We start from the raw sequence: 24,425 nt of genomic DNA, 5'->3' as shown, positions 1-24,425 counted from the left end.
ACATCAACCCAGAGGCCACGGTGCACACAAGCTCCACCCCCAATATTGTACTTAATGTATTGGCATGAACTCTACTCCTCCTATACCACATTATGGAACGTTCCAGACAAGGCTGCCGCCTATCTCCTTCCAACCCCAGGTGCCGGTAATGACATGACCAGGACACCGTTTTTGGGTCTGAATTTCAGATATTTATTTGCTTTAGGTTGTGTGTCTACTTGTAATTTATATAGGATGACCACTCATTGGGTAGGGCAGTAGTGCTCTAAATCTTGACCTTGCCCATTGGCATCACAAAACCATGTGTCCCGTTCTCATGGATTTGTCCTTCAAAGGGCACATCGCTACCAGCTCTTCCCACCACTCACATGATATTATATGATGTGGCATTTGTAATGTGCCTATACACAAGTGTTTAAAGGCGCAACCATTCCCACCCTGTTCAGGCTCTACAGATGGATACAATTAGTGGCTGTCCGTGGACAGCATGTGCCTGTGCCCTAGGCTTCTCTCCTGGGGAACGGAAAAGGGTATCTGTTTTTGAAGCTGAGCCCCACAGAGCCGTAGCTCCACACAGAGGCTTGCATCCTATTCTGTTCAAAGTATACCTGCCCTTAGCTTCCAAAATGGCTATACTTCTGCCATGTTAGCAAACATTTGTTAAATCAATTACAGTAAAGTGTGTGGCCTCAGTTGGTATACTATTATTATTAGGATCATGGCGGGGTGTGGTACAATAGGGAATTCAGCCTCAACTATGTGATTCAAAGAGAAAGTCCTGTATCATCCTCTAACTTGGCCTTTTTGCTTTTTTGACAAGGTATATTGCCGTGTTACACTGGGACTCTGAGGGTATTATAATGCCGTGCTGCCATATTGCAGCAGTTGTCTCATGTATTCCCTCATCTGCTTCTCTTGACAATGGGTACTGCCACAATCTGGGTAACACTGCTCCCTGTTTCAACTGGATACATACTGCCCCAATGCTTTTCAAGAGCTCTAATTCATGGGGTTATCCGTCCATAAAGTACTTGGGACCTGTAAAAAGTCCTCCTGTAAGTGTGCACGCATGCATTTAGCAATACGTATATGACAAGGGACATTCCTATGCTGGATCATTATTTGACATGGGATATAAACCTCCAAGATCATTTCACTGTCAGTATCATTGTCCTCAAACAACTGCCCATCTGACACCCCACTTGTAGGTTGAGCTGGATCAATGCACACAACTGTGTGCCACTCATCTCTCTCTTCGTCAGTCCTTATGAGCACTATCTTGTAATCCACAATCACCAGCCTATCCAAATCCAACATGATGATGATACCCAAAGCATTGTCTTGGAGCACTGCTGGCCAAAACAAAAATTCTGATGGCACCCTCCGCGGTTTGTTTCTAATACCTGGCACCCAGCTCAACAATACAGTTGCCCCATACATAAAAAAAATGTGGGTGCAAAGGCATTCCTCTAGTGGCGCCATCACTATAAAATGCTTGTGTTATCACCAGTACTCTAGCATAACAAATTCCTGGTGTGGAGCACACTATCCCTTCTACCGAAAATTAAATTGTCATGTACATCTTTCTTAACAAATCTCTGCCTAACAAATTCACCAGAGATGCAGTTGAAAACAATAGTGAAGCTACCACCACCTTGCAACCTACCTTGATAGGTAAGTCTTCTGTGAAGGGAACTGAATGAATTGCCCGAGTGAACCCTTGCATGTCCATTACTTTACCTGATAAGGGGAAGCGCCCTTCCTCTATGCATCATTTTGTTGCAACTGTGTCAACAATGAAAATTAATGATTTGTTGCCTTTCTCTACACTACCATGGGTTCCTCTTCCGGGTCGGCAGTAACAGTTTGGACTGGGCAAAGCTCTCTGTGGGCTGCCCTAATCTGGGTGGGTGTTCGACCCTGCGAACACAAAAGGGTGGCCACCGACCACACGCACCGCTTAATACTTCGTCACTATTCAATTCAGCAAAGGATTTTTGTCCCATACTTGTGGTGCTGTCTGTTGTGTCTGCTGCTGTGCATATACTGGCATGCTAATGGATACTAGGGGTTGCATCAATGGTGATACGGGCGCCTGATATTGATACAGGGGCTATTCATCTTGCTGGGACACGCGTGGGTGCCATGCCATATGGGGTTCTTGGATGCATCATACCGTAAGGCTGGGGATATTTGTTACGCTCACCTGATATCCCCGGGGGTGTCTGGAAGGCTCTGAGATTTGGAACCCTGGATGCGTAGTTGCCCAGTGCTGAATAATGAATCTTAGTTATTTGTAGGGTGAGCTATCCGTCCTGCGTTTCTTGTGCAGGGGTGCTTTACATTTGTTGGCGAGCTGCCCGAGTTGCTTCACTGGTGCAGTATGCCTTCCTTGGGCCCAGGCCTACTGTGACCCCGAATCTGCTGGTAGGCAGGTAGGATTGTTAATTGTAAGTCTTATTTCTGTTTATGGTGGGAATTCATTAATGTCTTTATCTCCTTCTTTTCAGGTGCGAAGGTCTTGATGCTGGCATGCCGGATGGAGAGGCACGTTTTCTAGGTAAGAGAAAGCGCGAAGTGCAGCGCCTTAATTGTCTTTTAAAGCTATCCTGTATTTTCTGCTTCTTTTCCTCATCCACTCACAGGCCGCTGTGGTGCTGTGAGTGGATGAGGGCGCGATGAAAAACAGGCCCACGGAATCCGTTAAGGTAAGTACAGCACTGTGCGGTTGTTTAATATTGAAAGCAAACCTGAATATGTCTCTTTTCCTTTGCAGATGTTGCTGTGGTGCTCCGGATGGAAGCGTGGTGTAGCACGATGGAATTCAGGTAAGACTGATGGAATTCGATATTTTGGAAGCGCACGTTCTAATATTACTTTTCCCTTTCTCATTATTGCAGGTCGCAATGTTCGAACAGCAGCTGTGGTAGCGGTTCGCCGGACGTCCATAAGCTAGTACTCACAGGAGAGTGATGTTTCATCTTCTCTCGGTTTCAACAGATTGCAGCCCAGTTGAGATGCTGAGTGCTGGATGGTGTTTCTCAGGTAAGGCAGAATAATCTTGTTCTTGTTCTTGCAGGATTACAGGAAGATGCTCAAGACCAGGAGCTGGACACGGTGTGAGTCACGCTGCAGGTTGCAGAATAACACAAAGCGTGTTCTGCACTCAGGGTGTGGTTTATATAGCCCAGGCAAAGTAGTACCAGGGAACATAGTTCCGGGCATGCCACACCCAAAACACTAGACCGCATGGCTTGGTTCTTAGAACTAGGCCCATGTACATAAATGGGACCTATAGTTTGCAAAGGTAGCGGGCGCCCCTCTCTCGACAGAACAAGGCCTGATAACCTGTTCAGTGGTTATTAACCACTTGAGAGTTCGCAACCACTGCTTTTACTCACTGTGCCTTTCACAGATGGGAAATATCCATTTGCATATCAGTCTTTGTCCTGCCCAGGGGCAGTCCAGCACCGAAATGCAATGGCAATTCCAACCTGAACGAGAGTACCACCAGCAACCCCATACACATGTTTCACCCTTGTTGGGGATCATCAGTGAGGTGAAGCTGATGCCTCTCTAAGCACAGTGAGAGGGAGACCACGTCTGGTTGCCCCCAGGAGACCTAGGGTTACCAATCCCAGGTTCCTTAAAAAATAGTGTTTACAAAGGTAGCGGGCGCCCCTCTCTCGACAGAACAAGGCCTGATAACCTGTTCAGTGGTTATTAACCACTTGAGAGTTTGCAGCCACTGCTTTTACTCACTGTGCCTTTCACAGATGGGAAATATCCATTTGCATATCAGTCTTTGTCCTGCCCAGGGGCAGTCCAGCACCGAAATGCAATGGCAATTCCAACCTGAACGAGAGTACCACCAGCAACCCCATACACGTGTTTCACCCTTGTTGGGGATCATCAGTGAGGTGAAGCTGATGCCTCTCTAAGCACAGTGAGAGGGAGACCACGTCTGGTTGCCCCCAGGAGACCTAGGGTTACCAATCCCAGGTTCCTTGAAATTTAGTTTGCAAAGGTAGCGGGCGCCCCTCTCTCGACAGAACAAGGCCTGATAACCTGTTCAGTGGTTATTAACCACTTGAGAGTTCGCAGCCACTGCTTTTACTCACTGTGCCTTTCACAGATGGGAAATATCCATTTGCATATCAGTCTTTGTCCTGCCCAGGGGCAGTCCAGCACCGAAATGCAATGGCAATTCCAACCTGAACGAGAGTACCACCAGCTGAGTAAAAGCAGTGGCTGCGAACTCTCAAGTGGTTAATAACCACTGAACAGGTTATCATGTCTGTTCTTGCGAGAGAGGGGCGCCCGCTACCTTTGTAAACACTATTTTTTAAGGAACCTGGGATTGGTAACCCTAGGTCTCCTGGGGGCAACCAGACGTGGTCTCCCTCTCACTGTGCTTAGAGAGGCATCAGCTTCACCTCACTGATGATCCCCAACAAGGGTGAAACACGTGTATGGGGTTGCTGGTGGTACTCTCGTTCAGATTGGAATTGCCATTGTATTTCGGTGCTGGACTGCCCCTGGGCAGGACAAAGACTGATATGCAAATGGATATTTCCCATCTGTGAAAGGCACAGTGAGTAAAAGCAGTGGCTGCGAACTCTCAAGTGGTTAATAACCACTGAACAGGTTATCATGTCTGTTCTTGCGAGAGAGGGGCGCCCGCTACCTTTGTAAACACTATTTTTTAAGGAACCTGGGATTGGTAACCCTAGGTCTCCTGGGGGCAACCAGACGTGGTCTCCCTCTCACTGTGCTTAGAGAGGCATCAGCTTCACCTCACTGATGATCCCCAACAAGGGTGAAACACGTGTATGGGGTTGCTGGTGGTACTCTCGTTCAGATTGGAATTGCCATTGTATTTCGGTGCTGGACTGCCCCTGGGCAGGACAAAGACTGATATGCAAATGGATATTTCCCATCTGTGAAAGGCACAGTGAGTAAAAGCAGTGGCTGCGAACTCTCAAGTGGTTAATAACCACTGAACAGGTTATCATGTCTGTTCTTGCGAGAGAGGGGCGCCCGCTACCTTTGTAAACACTATTTTTTAAGGAACCTGGGATTGGTAACCCTAGGTCTCCTGGGGGCAACCAGACGTGGTCTCCCTCTCACTGTGCTTAGAGAGGCATCAGCTTCACCTCACTGATGATCCCCAACAAGGGTGAAACACGTGTATGGGGTTGCTGGTGGTACTCTCGTTCAGATTGGAATTGCCATTGTATTTCGGTGCTGGACTGCCCCTGGGCAGGACAAAGACTGATATGCAAATGGATATTTCCCATCTGTGAAAGGCACAGTGAGTAAAAGCAGTGGCTGCGAACTCTCAAGTGGTTAATAACCACTGAACAGGTTATCATGTCTGTTCTTGCGAGAGAGGGGCGCCCGCTACCTTTGTAAACACTATTTTTTAAGGAACCTGGGATTGGTAACCCTAGGTCTCCTGGGGGCAACCAGACGTGGTCTCCCTCTCACTGTGCTTAGAGAGGCATCAGCTTCACCTCACTGATGATCCCCAACAAGGGTGAAACACGTGTATGGGGTTGCTGGTGGTACTCTCGTTCAGATTGGAATTGCCATTGTATTTCGGTGCTGGACTGCCCCTGGGCAGGACAAAGACTGATATGCAAATGGATATTTCCCATCTGTGAAAGGCACAGTGAGTAAAAGCAGTGGCTGCGAACTCTCAAGTGGTTAATAACCACTGAACAGGTTATCATGTCTGTTCTTGCGAGAGAGGGGCGCCCGCTACCTTTGTAAACAATAAATGGGACCTAGTTTGAACAGCCCTTCCTTCCTACATATGGGCCTTGTGTCAAAAGCGCCAGGACTGGCTCCAGGAGCCCTTTTGCAGTGGTTTTAAGGTCCTCAGGGTTCTGGTGGGAGCCTGTTTGTGGCACAACTTGTGCCCCCTCACAGTGGTCATGACAATATGTGACCGGGCCATAGGTCCGCTGAGATATGTGTAGGGATCATACGCCTCTGCTTTCCTACTCCAACACTCTTGGACAAAACGGCCTATTTTTCCACATGACCAACATAGTCCTGGTTCACCAAATCTTGGCCCCATCCCTCCAAATCCTCCTCCTCTATCTCCTCGGAATCCCACTCTCCCTCTTGAATGACCTCCCTGGAACCTTGCCTGGTACTGTTTGTTGTTTGGTAGCCTTCATATCCTCTGGTCCATTCCAGCAACACTCTTATTTCCACCAGTGCCATTCATGGTTCTATCTACCCTACAGGTGGACCTGTGATCACTGCTTATCCTATGCTCAACTTTGTTAATTACTTCTCTACTAACTTCACTTCAGCCTTCTGCCTGTTATCCACTACTTCCTTTTCCTCCTCCTGTAGATGTTTGCAATGATTCACTATAATTGCCTGAATCTTTGCTCATCCCTTTACCCCGATCCCTACTAACTTATTCAAATCTTTCTGCACCTCCTTTGGGAGTCTCTTCTTCAGCATGTGATAAAGTATTGCTATAATCTTATTCCATGATTCCCCTGCCTCAGCCCTCCACACCTCCAGAATCTGTAATATGTATTGTGCTGAATCCTCATCATCCTTCATAGTATGTGCTATAATTGAATGAATGTCCTGTGAATCAGGATATGCATTTCTTAAGACAGCCCACACTGTAGCCCGACAATCATTAAAATGTGCCCATCATGATTGTCATTGCCCATCCGTACCCCTGGATATCCTGCCTTTTTTCAAATGTCACCGGCTTGATTCCCTAATACTGCAGCAAACAAGCTTTTCATGTCTCCTACCGCTAATGTAATGCCTACTGTCTGTTTCTTGAGCGCATACATCCACTTTCCCGCTCCTGCTGTGACCAATGGCAATGCCTTGATCAAACTATTTCTATCCATGTGTGGCCAGGTCACATTCTGTGCTCTGCTGGGATGTTTGAGCAACAACTGAATCTGCGTTCTCACATGTTTCACTATAACTTTCTCCTCCTTGCTTCCCTTTCACCACCGCCATGCGACCTGGTCGTGCTCTCAGACTCAAGCCCTACAAACTACCTACTTTTGGTGTCACTCTGGGAAGCACCTCATCCCCTGCTACTAGTCTGTTCCCCATTCTTCTTCCTCTGCTACCCCTGCTTCATTATCTAATCAGACTGACTCATAATCTAACCTCCCGCATGTGGTAATTCTCCTCAATACCCGTCATCATTGCAGCCAGTATTCTCCACTGCAATGGCAATGTGCACTTCCCTAATTGCAGTACTATCAATACTAAATAAAATATCCCCTGCTCACCCTTCATCAGTTCCTATGAGCGGTCTATGCCCCTCTCCTCGATCCAACCCTATTCGCGTGAGCTCTGCCTATGTCCTTCAAAGTGCTGTTTCCAAATCTCTCCGTGCCCTATTCTCTGTCTCCATAACTAATGTATTGTGTGTGGCATTTGCTGTTGGGGGCTGCAAGATGTTCTCGTAAATTGTGGGGGCTCGCTGTCACTGGGCTCTGTGGGGCACATACTTTGGGTTGGTGTAACCTGCTACTGCTTGCATTAGGTAGCATCCCTGTGGGATGACAGGGCTCAAGGAGTTGTAGAGGTATCGCTGGATTTAGGGGCTACACTAAGCATGGGGGTGACAGAGGCTGCTTGTTTTATAATTTCTCACTTTTAAGTTTTTCTGGGACATCTTCCAGATCCTCCACTACCTTCCACAACTCCAAAACACCTTTTCTATTTCTCAACTTCTCCCCCTTATACTCAGCAGCTAAATAAATGTACATGTGGCCCAGAAGATCTTTATTATTTCTTCCTTCTTTGGGCCACGGGTTGTATCCCTCCTCTCATATCTGCGTCCCTCTCTTTGTGATATTTCAGAATTATCGCTTTATACAGTGAGAGCACTGTACACATGTATTCAAGTGGGGTAATGGAATTCATGATTATGTCAATTTTGTACTTATAACAGTCTTTTGCTTGCTATACACTGATCCTGCGGCGCCAATCACCAAACCCCCACTCAATACTGCCCCCACTCTCCATCTTTCCCTCTCCTTCTTCTTCGTCACACACACCACACACACATTATAAATAAATAAATAAATAAATAAATAAATAAATAAATAAACCAACAAACAAACAAACAAACACCTCTCTCCACACAACCAAAACACCACCAATCCATGCCACAATAACTCCAAAATCACCTTAAATCACAAATCAATACTATCACAAACTATATACACAATGATTTAGACCCTTCCTCAGTCTCCTCTTCAAAACGAGGGAATTTACCTCCTTATGCCCCCTTGTGCCAAGCAAAGGGATCCTGTTCTGAGTTCTACAAGGCACCAGACCCCCCTGCCCAGAACACCCCACTCTTCACACTTAACATGTGGACCTTCACCCCCTGCACCCTGTGCAATCCCTAGCACTTGCCCTCCTGGCATCTGCTTAGCACTCGTCTAGCCCGAGGCCCTCTCGACCGATTTTCACTTGCACTCTCACCTCTTTACCCTGCACTCCCTTTCCCGCCCTAAGACTTTATATTTCACGCAGTCCAGCACCCCCCCTCGCACTTCTTGTTACTGCACTTGCACAGTCCAAATGTCACAAGGCCTAGTAGGGCCGTTATTGTTGGTGTAGACCCTTCCTATATCCCCTTGCCTCAGGATGAGGATATCTACCTCCTCACACACCATTTTGCCAAGTGAAGGGATTCCAAATCCTCCATATACTGGACCTCACCCCTTATTTACTTCTGCAGCACTGCCTTTCCTCCACAATGGAGAAGTACTCTCTCTTCACAGTTTTCCTCACAATATATACTGGGATGTCACCTTATATAAAACCACTTTATATTGCCACATGATCTTTCACACTCCACAGACTCACCATCAACTTACTCCACACATACACACGTCCCCCTTATGGTTTTCTCCCGCAAAGAAGCAACCTGCATTTATGCATACTCACGAGTTCCTCCGATACGGGGTCCTGTGAACGGCCTGCACAATCTGGGAGCAGCACCCGACTCCAAAGAGCAGACAGGCCTTCTGGCAACACAGCTTCTGCAGACCTTAAGTCATGCACAGGGACTGATTGTTGCAGATGGGCGCTACACCCCAGGATGTGGGGCTGGGACACCCTCGACTACACGGGGAACCTGGGATCATGTTGTGGTCACCAATTAAAAGGAACGTAACCCACAAATCACACAGAAAAAACAAGTTAAAAAGTCAAATAAGCACTACACCTCTTTGCAAGGGAAACACCGTTTATTAGATGCAAAAAAGTCTCAGGCGGTCCCGTAGAATCAAACTGACAGGAAGCTCTCTGATTTTGTCAAAGGGTTACATCTTTCATAGGCTGATAATCCATAATGATCAATACCAACATAACAATGAGATACAATATAATCCCTCCACCCTCATTAGCTACCATCTGTATAACATGCTAATGTCCCCCTATAGTCCCTGGATCGATTGTCCACATCTAATCTATGCCCATTCCCCTATACACATGGTCCCCTACACCATCACTTCCAAATCAAGGTACATGATTTGTGGCTTCCACCTATTGATGTGCTCATTAATTAAGACCCTCACGTGATGTGCACCCCTCTGTTCTTGACGCGATCAAAGTAAACTGGCAAGGCCAACTCTGCTTTGATAAAACAATAGGCCTTCTCATCCATCTAGACACCATGGCACACACAAGCTGCACTCAACCTTGTACTTACTTTATTGGCATCACCTCTGCTCCTCCTATCCCAAATCACAGAACTTTTCAGACATGGCTCCCCCTTATGTCCTTCCAACCCCATGTATTCATGACGTGACCAGTGCACCGCTCTTTAGTCTCAATTTCAGGAATTTATTTGCTTTTGGCAGTGTGTCTACTTGTAATTCACATCGGATGACAGTTCATTGGGGAGGGCATTAGTTCTCTAAATCTTCAACTTGCCCATTGGCAACACAAAACCTCTTGCTCTGTTCTCATGAATTTGTCCTTCAAATGCATCAACTAAATACTGGGTCTATAATACTGTGCTGCCTATAACCTGTGCAACCACAAAAGTAGTGCATGTGTTGCTATATCTAAGCAGCTAACATGTGTCAAACTCAACTAAAAGCAATACATGCACCTTCTGCTGTGCCATCCTCAATCTATTCCCACAATATGCCGGGCTATAACGTTTTATTGCACCATCAGAAACCTTTTGCATGGCATGGACGCTCTAGGTGCATCCCAACAGTTTATTGATACGTGATGCAATGCATCCCTTTATAAAATGTGTTGTCCTTCCTGTCTAAATCAATATATTCTGATGGAGTCTGACATAATCCTAGTGTACTACAACCCCTTTCCTTAGGCAGAACATGGGAGTAGGAGAAGGCAGAAAGCTCTGAAACCTGAAAAACACTATCTGAAAAACTGCAATGATTCCAATGGGAACTCCTGCCTTGTTACCTGATGTAAGATAACAACTCACACAGTCACGCATTCCCCCGACCCAGTCAGGCTAGGGGAAGACCCCATCCCTACCACTCCCTCCCCTAAAAGGACACATTCCATTGCCTTCATTGAGACCAGCTCTCCTATTCTCTGCGGACAACAGGCAAGAAACCCTGGGTGCCAATCATGCTCAAAGAGTGATTCCTGCTTGCAATCCCTTCACTCACGTATAGTACATCCCCCAACTTAGAACAGATCCACATTTTAGAGAGAAACCCTGCCCCCCTTTCATCAAGAATGCTTAGATACCAAACCTCTTTCACAAACCTCCAAATTCAAATGAAACACAGAGCTCACCAGGAAAAGGGCAGGAATGAGGCACCGGGAATCCCAAATCTCCCAGCATAAAACATTTTTCTGAACATGCAGGGGAGAAAGATTGGCTGCTCACACATGAAGCATGTGGTCTGATTTCAAAATAGCCTGTAGCACTTTTAAAGACTTCTTTCCCCTGTCTAGGACTACAAGTCATCAATCTATAAGATTTCAGCTGGGAAAAACCTGACCACCATATTCAATCAGGGAGTCGGCACCTGGCACAGTATGACGAATCAACTTCTGGGGCACCACTGGTCCAGGGATGAATATCAGTTTCTAAACCATCAATCAACCTCACACCTCTAGCACACCAGAAGGGATCCAAACAGATTGGAATGCAAGTGAACTAAAGTTCTCCTTGTCCAATTTTTGGTAACGTGGACGGAACGGCAGGCTTATCTCCGCAAGGTCTTGGAACATTGGTTAGTTGTAACACAGTGAAAATACAATTATTACCCAATGATCAAAGGGACTGTCCAGTCAAGGTTGTATACAAATATCTACTTTATTATTACTATAACAGACAGTTCTAGCACACTACAATTACAACCCACACTGTAAAGAAACACAGAGGACAGACAGTTTCACAAAGGAAAGGGATGCACTCTGGAGATTGACAGAAGGGGAGCTGATAAAGTAATCAGTCTTATAGTTCCAGATAATTTGGTTCCAGCACCAAAGGGGCAAAGAGTTGTAACTGTCTCAAGGGGCCTTCGAGAAGGTCCAGGGGAGAAGAACCACAATGTACGTGGTGCTGAAGAAGTTCTTGGTGCGCAACAGCGTTGAGGTGGTTCCAGGGCGCTTCACAGCCCTTAAGACATAGTTAGTGGTGGGAGACAGCTGTGGGTACCAGGCAGCAGGCAGTTCGGCAAGCGAGGCTGGACGGACGTCTGCAGGCTGTCCGGCATGGCGGCTCCGGGCCAAGAATCATTGTCTATGTGCTGGTTGGCAGATATGGAATGCTGGTTGAGGCTTCCCGGACAGCTCTGGTGACTGCGACGTGACAACAGTTAATGGTGCAGCCGTATGCGGTTCGAGGACTCGACTGTCTCAAAATTGTCCTTAAAAAGATGGAAGCTGGATGATGTTTGTGTGGCACTCCTCCTAGCTTCTTTGCAGGGCTTGTGTCATTTTAAGGTGGACAGACCAAAGCTTAGGAGGGTGTTAGCAGGCAACGGCCTTGTCCTTTGTCCAGAGACTCTCCGGCACTTCCCAACTCGGAACCTTGCTGTCAGAACCTAGCAGGGCACGCTGTGTGCTGGCTGGGTACCGGATGTGGAGCTGCTGGATGGGTCCTCTGAGTCCTGTATCTTCCTCTGTTCCCTGGGAGATGTTTATGGGAGGGCTCTTGCTTCCCTCTTGGAACAACAAGGGGGGTCCTGGCAAGTCTCTCTGCCAGGCATTAGTCCTGGTTACGAGAGCCCTACCTAGATTCATTAGCTCACTATCTTTCACAGAGGAGAAATATCCAAAACATATCAGTCTTTGTCCTACCATGGGAAGGTCCAGCACCGTAATGCTAGGCAATTCTCCTCTGAACAAGAGTACCAACAGCAACCCCAGACACATGTTTTGGTCTGGTTGGACCTCATTAGTAGCGTGGATTCTGGGTAAGGCTCTCTAAACCAGGACTAATGTGTGGCATGTGGACTCCCAGGACCCCCCTTGTTAATTTCCCTCTTGGAACTCCTGGCATTCCTTCACAGGCGGAAGATGTAAGATAGACTGTACCTTCATTTAGGGTCCAAATGAGTCCTTCTTCTTACTCCTTGCAAAGTCTTCAGATTATCTGCACAGTGAGGGGTTCAGCCCTCTTTTAAAGCCAAAGGGGACCCACTGATTGGAGTAGGCTAACCCTACCTTAATGAACCAATCCTGGATATCCACCAACAAACTTCTGTTACGCACAAGCTCAAGACCAGAGTGGTCTGTTACAGGACAGGCACGGGGTGATAACATATACCTAAGTCCCACCCATCTTCTGGTCTGTTGTAGATCAAAGTGTCTCTCTGGTTAATTGAGCCCTCCGTGACTCTTCATTAAAGCACAGGTTTTCCCTGGAAGTATGTGCTGGGAGCAGACTTCCTGTCTCCCCCAAACCACATACCTCTCCCCTCTGAACGGGGTCAGCTCTGCAGGGGTTTGCTATGGTAAATAGTGGACCCAGAAATGCATTTCACTGTCTTTCATACAGAGGGGAGGGAACTATCTTCAAGTTGACACATTGCACACCAAAGGGGTGTTAGTCCCACCTTTCTGTTGTCTCTCCAGCAATCAAGCCCACTCGACAGGCTTGCCTCATTTATCTCTCATTAGTATGCACTGCCACCAGCCGGAGAACAAAAGAATGCAGATCCATGGAGCCTTTGATATTTTGCTCATGGCTGGAGGAAGATTTGCCTTCCCCCTTCCTGGAATGTTTTGATGTAACCGTGGCTGTCACATTCCAGCTGAACATGCCAGGGGAGGATGGCGCCTGTAGGCGGTGTCCTCCCAGAGTACATGTGACTAGGTGTTTGGTGCGGGAAGCAGATAAAATGGGTTTTCAATGGCCACACTCATTTCTCTTAGGTTGGTCTCAACATCATTCATTTTCATATATCAAAAACTCAAAAAAGCCCAGGTGAGCGCACTCTAACTGTGCATATGGTCGTATTCCTCACACACATTCCCTATATTAAGGTTACTTTCCATAGAAGCAGGGTAGAGAAATGAACCAATAGAGAAGGCAATTGTGTTAGAGGAAGAATCAGAGCAAGTTTGTAGTTTCTGATCAAAATTGCTCAGGAACTGCAACCCATTCTGTATGAAGATGTATGACTGTAAGCGGTTTTCCCAAAAATGCTCCTCCTTGGTTTCCCAAAAGCCAGCCAATCTAAAAATAATGATGTTAGGAAGCAAGTTACATCCACATCACACAGAAAATGGAACGGCGCCCTTCAAAAACAACACACATTTAGCTTGTCCATATACCAGTTCAGATACAAATAATATCCTCCACAAAGGGACATGATTACACAATTATGGGGAGTTTCATATATGCATCCAGCAATTTTGTGTATTTCATGTTGGATGAAATGCCCCCAATACTATGTTGGGGGAAATGGCCAGCAACTAAACTAGCATACAAATCTTCACAGGCAAAGCGTTAGAAGACTGACTGAAGACAAGCACAATCAGTGACCACTTTTTTGGAACCAAACCACACCCTTGATGACTTTAAAATCACAGTCCTGAAAGATAACTTTAGGAAAGAAAATGGACAAACAACATATAACTATAAATGTATGCTCAGCCTCATGAGTCCCTAACCCAATGAACACATTCCTTCCCTTTGCACCCACAGAGAACCAGAGGTCATAACGTATAGACCTGTAATTTACTATAATATTTTCTATGGCTCTTCACTGACTCCTGACTGACTCATTATTAGCCCCACAGCCTCTCGGAGGCAGTGGTCTGTTGCCAGGCTCACCCCAACCCAAGCCCTCTAGTGATTTTAATGCCCTGTGTTACAAGCTTCCCAGTGGTCTGTGAATGCACATCTTCTATGTCAGCCTCTGCCTTGTTTTTATTCAGATGTGGAGAAGAACACTCTTAATATAGCATATGATCTTGTTCTTTTCACACCAGACTTCACAAGTCAGTGGCCCTTCATCTGACTGATTGCCCCCCCTACTTATTAGCCTTTTAGAGGCACACGCCCAGCATGTGGATGCCTGCGCTAGCACTAATCACACTAAGGCAGAGGTCTGAAAGCTTTGGCTCTCCAGATATTTTGGACTACTCCCATCAGCCGCAGCTAGCAAATTCAATGGGGAGGAAACATAGGATTTGCAGTCCAAAATATCCAGAGAGACAAAGGTTGCAGATCGCGGTGCTAAGGAATCAGCCTGACAAATGGCTTGCTCTATTCAAGTCTGGCCCACGTTTAGAGGCAATACTGCAAATGTGGCCCACAGCCTGAGTAATTCTTTAAATACAATTGTCCAACAGGTGAATAACTATGTTTTATACTTAACCATAGATGGGCATAGTGGGTAGTAGGCTAAAAAAAGAAGGTCCCATCCGGCTCTGCCTAGAACATACAAGCCTTTAGAATGTTTCTACATGCCATCACTGCCACTACTTCATCACACCTCTAAAGTAAAATGCAACAACCAAATGTAGGTTTGCCAGATTTACCACTTTCACAGCATAAAGCTGTAGGTGCACATGCACACAGACACACAGATGCAGACTCGGGTGCACATCTCTCTCCCCCTCTCTCGCTCTCTCTGAAAGGACACTTCTATGATTATATTTTCCTGCAACCATGTGGCCTTTAGAATGGTACTACCGAATAAGGTCAAGCACATCCCTCCTATGGTTTACTGGTCGGAAAAGAAGGTCAACCCACCACATGGCAAGCCTCTAATTTAGTAATCCGTAAGAGACACTTGCATTGTTTGTTAATGCACCACTATTGGTATATTAAGTTTATGAGGTTTCCTCCGTGTAAACAAAATTATTTGGGTCAAATCCCATCGCACCACTTCTGTGTTAAGGATGCATTCTTTGCGCAATTATAATATTCAACAGTGTTATTTCTAATCAACTGCAAGAGAGGATGAATACATATGTTGAATAGTAATGGTGACAGAGAGGAGTCACGCAGCCTCCTCCAGTTTTTCATGTTGTACAAGGAGGGGGAAAAAGCAAAGAAATGGATGCCAACATGTTCTCCAAAAAGGAGGCAACCTTTTATAAAATGTCTTGAGGTGATAATGCCTTGTAAGAGGATTCAATTCAACACTACAGCTAAGTCAATGCCTAGTCTGGGATACTGAATGGAAACCCTTATTGATATATCTTTATGTCCAGTTCATGCGTCCTGGATGACTACCCCTATATAACAGCCCTCTCTTGGAATCCCACTGAGCCAAGAAGTAGTTCTGTTTTGCAAGTTTAAAGGTTTATTTGATAATTTAAACAATATATATATATACATATATATATATATCACACTTTATTATAAATTAAAAATTGGATATCACACTGAATCTGAGCAGTAATCAATAATGGATAGTCTGGCACTAGCACACTTCTTTATAATCAATGATGAGTGGTTATAGGATGGATAAGATAGCAACAATACTTTATGGTTTCAAATGGATGCAAGGTGGAATGAAAATGCAGTACAGAAAATACTCAATATGCTTTCAACAAAACAATGTAATCACTTTTCTCTGGCAATCCCCTCCCCCCTTTATGCAATGCAAGGAAATGGAAGGAAAGCACACAGTTCTCAGAAATGCAATCAAATGTAATTCAGTTCACCCCAGCAAGCTTAGACTACAGATCAGAGTTTTAAACACAGGCCCAAAATGCTTTTACATGTGCTGGCAATGAAGTGAAAAATATGCTACAATGCTTTTATATGTGCTGGCAATGAAGTGAAAAATATGCTAAAAATGGTTTTAATTCCGTTTAGGAGGTTCAGGGTGAGTGAAATATACTTGGGATGAGTTCAGGCTCACTTTAGCAAGGATCTAGGAGTAACTAGCAGGTTAAACGAATTTTTGGCAACTGAAAGCAAGAAAACTGCTGTTTTCACACGTTGAGAAATTTTCAAATCGCGGCAAATTCGCGAGTGCATTTTTCGCGATTACAGAGGAACTATAAGGACTAGCACTATCGTTTTGGGGTCCTAGGACAGCCTAGGATCTCAGCTTCCAGATGAAAGTTACTGCAAGTCTCTAGAACAAACGGTCACGGAGATATGAGCGATATGGTAAAGGTCGTTTTTCAGATTTGAAATTTTAAAGTTCAAAAAGACAAGTGACAGCTAGCAACTAGAAAATGACAGGTGACAGTTAGGAGGCAGTTCTACTTAGATTAAAATAGCTTGGATTAGATTATTTTAACTAAGAGATTGGTTCTGCACAGTTCTGCTAGGTACTCACACTATATTCTTGAATTAAATGGGCCTCGCCACGGATCTGGTCAGGTTTTAGACTGGACTCTGGTCTGGTCTCGGCACTTCACAGTGATCTGGGTCAGCTCTCTGGTTCTGCTAACAGTGGTCTGGGTCAGCTCTGCTCTCTCTCTGGATTCTGGAGATTGATGGTTTTGAAGTCTGGATCTCTGGATGTGGTATGGTCCGGCAGAGTGCGTTGCAGCAAATAGAATTGAATGTCCCTATCTGTCCTGTCTGTCTGCTTTTATGTGTTTTGAAAGTGGGTGTGTGTGCAGCATCACTAAGCTCTACCCCTCTCCACTTGTCATTGGCCACTTCATCCTCTTCCCCTTGATTGGGGGAATGAAATGAAGTGTCATCATGATGAGGTCTGTTTATGGTACAGAGAACCCACCCCTGTCAACTTTACACACAATCTATATTTGCTCAAAAAGACATATTTGCACAGGTACACATTTGTTTAAAATTACATGCACCCATCACATATCACAGGAGGTATACCATGTCCAAATCTGCTCTTCCTGGGAACTTGAATTCAGAAATGGCGACATTTGCACTTTTTAACTGGTTTCGCAATATCGGACATTACCCCAAATTTACACACATGTGCGCAAGGAGTATGGACATTAAGTGATGAAGTGTCAGATTTTTAACATGCATACATTTTAAGTAATACCCTCTTAACTGCTAGCTTGCCCCCAGATCATGCCACCGGTTCTAAAAACCTCTTAAAATGTGGGCAGAAAAATCACAAGAATTATGGTATCATTTAAATAATTATGACAAGTCCGTACTATGAGTTATCCTTCTTTTTAGAGTTATGTTCTGGCCCCAAAGGGGTGTGGTTTCCCCCAGCACAAGGTTGAATTTCTGGTTTTTCCAGTTCTGCCAAGCCAGCTTGCTCTCACAGGCAGTGCTCCTCCCCTTTACTTCCAGGAGGAAGCCACTTTTTACGGCCCCCGTAATAAAACATTTGCCTGAGTCAGGACAGGGCTTTGTTCAATTTCCTGCAGAGCCCAGGGAATTCAATCAGGGAAGTGTCATATCCCTTTTGGTGGGAGCAGCAAAAGGCAGGCTAGGCCTGGGAACACAGCTGTTGTGCAAGTCTCATCTCCTGTCAGGGGTAGCTGGTGGGCAGAATTCAGTTCCTTAAGCCAGGCCCCAGCTAATGTCACTTTTAGTTACCCATTTTAAGTAAAGACAATGTTTACATATGCAGCTAGAATGCTGATTCTAAGTTCAAAACTATGACATTTAAACAATTGCAACCTATGTGACACTCAAAAGTAGGTCACTCATTTCTTTTAAACATTTAGGTTTTTAGTGTTTTTCAGTCCAAATTTACTTAAACTGCTGAAATCCACAGCTCAGCCAGTCTTGTTATAAACCTTCAAGTCACTTCAGAATATAACTTTAGATTGTATCCACCTCTCAGTAAGTCTTTCTTTGGCCTGCCTTGGGTTCATTTATTCACTTTTAAACAAAATCTGGTGGTTTTAAAACGCCGGCTTTCTGATAGTGGTGAGTACTGGTACTGCACCCCTTTTTGGGATTTAAGAAAATGAATTCCCCAAAATTCTAGGTTGCTTTTGGCAATCAGCATTGCCATTCCCAATGGTTTCAGACTACTGTGTGGGTAGTCCAATGGTGGTTTTAGGCAGTGCCCTTCTGTGCCCATAACATCGGAAAAAATGAGTGGCAGCCTATTCTTCATGCATTTCCCTGTGCATTTTCAGGGAAGCTCTGGCCATCATGATGTTTTCCATGTCAGTACTGCACAGTTTTGAGGTAGGGCTTGGATGCATGGATAAAAACATCCCACAAGCCCCCCTCTTGCGATGGCCATTCTGTTTCACTGATGGGACTCGCAAGACCTGGGATGTTTCCTCATCTTCTTCCAATAGATGGCACAGTTCAGCATCTTTTCCTCCATCCGGTACTGATCGATCGGTTCTCCTCGCCGGTCCTGATGGGAATATTGGGCGGTACCCCGGGCCCCTTGCGTCTCGAGTCCCGGTCTCTGGATCGTCCTCCTTGGCCCGTCTCCAGGTTTTCTTTCTCCTAGGACGACAAAGGAAGAGCGGCAATACCTATTCATAGACATTTTTCCCCCACCATTGATATAGTGGGGTGGCATATACATTTATAGTCAAAACATATGAACATGCACATTTCTTTTTGCATTCAAAAATGAAAACACCCACATTGAGAAACTCAGAATTTGATAGGCGATATGTAGGATAGTTTAAGTTAGAACTGAATTAATCTGAGACAGTACCCTCTAGGATTCCAGAGGAGTCCTCCAGTTGTTGCAGAGTGTGCCTGGGATGGCAACACTTCAACTGGTTAATGTGGACCCACTTGTCTTCCCCCTCTGCCGAACCGCCTTTGGGGATGCGGATCTTGTAGGCCACAGGGGAGATTTTGTCTATAATCTCAAAGGGTCCCTTCCACGTAGGCAAACATTTTCGCTGTTTGGCCTGGTTCCTTTGGAAATTGTATAGATAGACCCGGTCCCCCACCTGATATTCCTTCCTGGAAGTCTTCAGGTCATAGTGGGTCTTCATGCTATCAGCTGATCTTTCTAGATTCCGCTGAGCATAAGCAAAAGCATGTTGAAGGTGTTTCCTTAAATTCTCCACATACTCATGAGTTGTGGAGGCATTTATCAGTGTCTGCTCTTGGGTCCTGTAGAGCAAAGGCTGAGGAAGCACCATCTTGCGCCCAGTCATCAACTCAAATGGTGACATTTTGGTTGCAGATGAAGGGGTAGATCTGATGGCCATTAGGACCAGAGGTAATTGGATATCCCAACTTGGCCCAGAATCTGCCACAAACTTCTTTAATATGCTCACAATGGTTCGGTTATATCTCTCTAGTGCCCCAGAAGAAGCTGGCCGGTAAGCAATATGCAACTTCCTTTTGACCCCCAGTATCTCCTACATCTTTGTCATTACTTCACTGGTGAAGTGGCTACCCCTGTCTGACTCAATCCTTTGAGGTAGACCAAAACGGGAAAAGATGTGGTTAATCATCAGGGCAGCTGCGGTTTCTGCCTTGCAATTTGGGGCTGGGAGATATTCCACCCACTTGGTAAACAAGCATGTCACAGTCAACATGTACTTATTCCCCCTAGCAGAGCGAATCACGGGGCCTACAAAGTCGATTTGTAAATCTGACCATGGCAGTGTCATCCCCCTCTTTTGGAGAGGCGCACGGTGCGTGAGGGATGATGGCTGAAATTGTGCACACACAAGACACCCCTTCAAGTATTGGTCGAGGTCCTGCCCCATGTGTGGCCAATATGCAACTTCTCTTAAGATTTCCAATGTTGTGTGAAACCCCCTATGACCGGCGGTGGCCGCATCATGGGCGTGACTTAACATCAGGCTTCGGAATGAGGTAGGAACCACCCACTGATCGTGGCCAGCTTTGGATTTCCTTACCAACAAACCGTCTTGGATTCGGAACATTTTTGGACATTTCATCAACACTCTTAGGTCCTCTTTCCCAATGTAATCGGTATCCATCAGGGGAAAGTTCTCAGGGTCCTCAAGGTGTTGGTAAAACTTACCAATAATTGGATCCCCCTTCTGAGCGGTAATCAAATCAGCATCAGGGGTCTCCTTACTCCATTGCGCAATTGAAAGGTCGTTGTGAGCATTTGTCTGGGACCTAGTGATAGCAGTGACCTGGATTTCCCCCAACAGGGACTCAATCTCAATTAGATCCCCTTGGATGGCCCCGGTTTTGGCCAGCTGATCAGCTAAGTCATTTCCAGTTTTGTCTGGTCCCTCTATTTTGGAATGACCCTTGATCTTTTTCCAATAGATGGTCATCTCATTCGAGGTGACCAGATCATCAATGTTTTGGATCAACTTCCCATGTTTCAAGGGTTTGTTGTTAGCACATAACAAGCCTCTGGTTTTCCAATTAACCAGGTGCTCCACGAACCCGTTCCGTACATAATCCGAATCTGTGATTATGACCAGTTCGCGGAGTTGATGCTGGACAGCAGTGAGGATGGCCTGATGCACAGCCATCAATTCTGCCACCTGACTACTTCGGGGACCAATTTTGTATCCAGCGGAGGGTTCTGGGGACTCATTCACCCATGCATTCCCTACGCCAGCCACCAGTTCTTTCTCCCCGTCGTTGTCAACATGGTACGAGCATCCATCCACATAGACAGTGGGCATTCCCTCACACTTTTCCTCTTCAAAGACTTTGTGGGGGGAATTAAGGTATGCCTCCATGTTGTCCTTTATTTTTAGACTTTCGTCCTCGAGACAGTTTTCTCTGGCACAATCATGCAAGTCAGCCAGACCTTGCACGAGGGGACTCTTCTTGTTTTGGCCATATCTGACCTCCACAGGAAAGCCTTGCATTGACAGAATCCAGGAAGTAATTCGGGAATTACTCACATTTCCGCCCGGATTCTATCACTTTGGAGATATTGCAGAGGCTGGTGTGGAGTCTCCACTATGATGTGTTCCCCATGGATAAACGGGCGGTAATTCTTCAATGCCCACACCGTCACCAGGAGTGCCTTCTCACATTCGTTGAATTTTTCCTCCACAGAGGATAAAGTTTTGCTCGCATAGGAGATTACTTAATTGACCTTGTCATGCTTTTGGTATAATACCGCCGTCAAGCACGTATTAGAGAACCCCGTCTCCAGGAAGAACTCCTTGTTTCTGACAGGGTAAGCTAGGCAAGACGCTTGTGAGAGGCTTCTTTTGAGTTGTTTTACTGCCTCGGCTTGTTCTGGACCCCATTCCCACTTGACTCCCCCTTTAGGAGATGAATCAAGGGTCTGGTGATTTCTGCGTAGCCCTCAATGAACTTTCTGCTGTAATTAGTCAGTCCAAGGAGGCTCCTTAGTTCCCGCAGAGTTGTGGGGTCTTTCAGTTTCTAAAGTGCTTCCACTTTCTTTTCCTGGGGACAGAGACCCTGAGGAGTAATCTCATGTCCCAAGAAATTAACACGGGTTCTACACCACTGTGCTTTCTGAAAGGAAAGTTTTGCTCCGGCGGCCCTCAACTGCGTCAGAACATAACGGATCTCCGCTATGTGTTCCTCCACAGATGAACTTTTGATGAGGACATCATCTACATAAGCCAGGTTACCCCTCTCACCCAGGTCGGGCATGGCCTTATGTAGGAAAATGTTGAACTCATTACCGGAGTTAAGGTATCCGAAGGGAGTCCGGGTCCATGTATCATGCATGCCCCTAAAGGTAAAAGCCAGCTTGTATTGGTCCTCGCTACTGACAGGCACAGTCCAGTATCCATTGGTCAGGTCTATTGCAGTGAATACCTGTGACCCCTGGATCTGGGCCAGCCCTTGGTCAATGTAGGGCAGAGGCCATCGGGAAGTATGGACCCGCTTGTTGAGCTCCCTAAGGTCAGCGCAGAGTTTCCACTGGCCGTTTGGCTTTAATATTCCCAGCACCGGATTATTGAAGGTGCTGTGGACTGGACGGATTATTCCCCGGGACTCAAGGTTCTTAATTATTTCAGTAAGGGACTCCATGGATGCGAGAGGCAAGCGATATTGCTTCACAAACACAGGAGTCATGCCAGGGTCCGTGGGGATTGTTGTTGTGTGGATGTCAGTGCGACCACAGTCATATGAGTCTACCGCAAAGAGATCTTGGAAATCCAAGAAAACTTGTTTCAACTTTTGCTTTTGTTCCGGAGTCACACAGGTATCAGCTAGGTTGACTCTCTCTTCCACCATCTGCCTGAAGCCTGGAAAGACTTCTGGTTTGGCTATTTCAGCGGCCTCCTCCAGCTGGGAGGAGAAGTCCCTGGTCAGAGTGCTGATTTGGACTGGAGGCTTCAGGTGGGAAAGGCAGCCCTCATGGACCTGGAAAATCATCTCATCCCTCCTGAAGTCACAAGTCACATCTTCCTTACCATAAGGGCAAGAAGTGTACACCAGGAAGTTCCCCCCATGCCGGGTAAAAATCCTGTCTGGTGTTGTATTGTCCTCACTGTCACTGTCAAAACAGTCCTTGGGGATTGGCCCTAACAGTTCATTACCTAAATCTATGGAAAAATGTCGGTCATCAACCGCCATTCCAATAATGGTGCCTGCGGCTAGAGTAATACTCTTTAAGTCGCTGTTATCCACCTCTATTGGAATGGTGTCATGTTCTATGTTGACTAATGGTGTTGGGTTTACCCCCAACCCTTGCTGTTGGAGAGAAGCGTTTAGATGTATGTAAGCATCAGGGCTTTTCAAATGTTGTCCTCTTTTAACTTTCACTTCCAGGGAGAATTGTCGGGTCCTTTCTGGGATGGTGACTTCCTCTTTAATCTGAATTTCAACTGCATAAGGTAGCAATTGAGCTGACCTAAATGCTTTTTCTGGATCATCAAAGCCCATGGGATTATCCGCTAATCGGGACCAAGCTTTGAAGTTTATTAGGTCCAAACTAATGGCAAAGCGATTGAGAATGTCACTGCCTAAGTAAAAGGCGGCAGGGACGTCTCGCACGACCCAACAATTATGGACTATGCTCTTGTTGCCAATAGAGATTTTGAGCATACACCTGCTTGGCAGGAGCTGTTTGGAATTAGGTGCTTCCAGGTCCATTTCCCATTTGTCTATCAGTTTGAATGTGGGAATGGCTGGATCTTTTGGGAGTTGGCGGAACATGGCTTCACTGATGAAGCTCTTACCGTTGTTCACACACACTCGAGCGAGAACAGAGTCCTTCCCATCATTTAACTGAACAGGGATGAACAACTGCTTTCCAATTTGCTGAATATCAGCCAGGCTCTGAGCTGATTTCACATCTTTCTGGACTATAGGAGTGGGAGTTTCTGATTGTGGATTAGTACAGAATTTCAGGGTGTTTCCTTTCAGTGTGGAATACCACCTTAAACTGGAAGGAAGGTTGATTTTCAGAAATAGAGAGGACCCCCCCATCAACAGTCTGTTGTCCTACTGCTATTACTGTCACGTCTGGAATTTGGCTATTCTGGAAGTGAAATTCTACTTGGTCAGATTTTTGTTCAACCATGTGGCAGGTGCCGTTTAAACTAACATGGTTGACACTCTGTTTTAAGTTTATTGGCCGGCTAGTCTGGGTCCAGAGGACCTTGTTTACGCAATCTATTAAGGGTGACAACCTCCTCAGGAGGTCATTCCCCAGTAAACAAGGGATGCCCTCTGGAGTCACAACTATGACCGGGTGTTTCAACTTGTGTCGCCCAATTTTAATGTCCAAATCTGCCGTCCCCTCGACGGGAATTTCCTTCCCGTCAAAGTTCTGGAGTTGTCCAGGAAGTGAGGTGAGAGGAATTTGGTAATTCCCTCCCCTTCCTGCATTCAGTTCATCAAAGGCCCTTCTGGACAGAAGGGTAGCTTGAGATCCCGTGTCCACCAGTGCCAAAATTGTACCCTGTCCCTGTACTTGTACCGGGGCATAGTATCTTCCCTCCTTCTCCTCAAGGGGGCACAGATAATGCACATTTTTGGACAACTGGTGGGCTAACTTCCTGGTTTTGGACATCGCTAGCGAAGAGATTTGGGAAGAATTCTGTGGAGAGCCTTGGGAATCTGAAAGAAAAAAATGGCAACTGGAGATCAGAGCCATTGTGGGTTCCCCTGGCTCCGGTTCTGGGCCGCC

This window comes from Ambystoma mexicanum, chromosome 11 (genome assembly GCF_040938575.1).
Source record: "Ambystoma mexicanum isolate Mex_15411 chromosome 11, UKY_AmexF1_1, whole genome shotgun sequence".
Classification (NCBI taxonomy): Eukaryota; Metazoa; Chordata; class Amphibia; order Caudata; family Ambystomatidae; genus Ambystoma; species Ambystoma mexicanum.
This window is presented reverse-complemented; position numbering follows the sequence as displayed.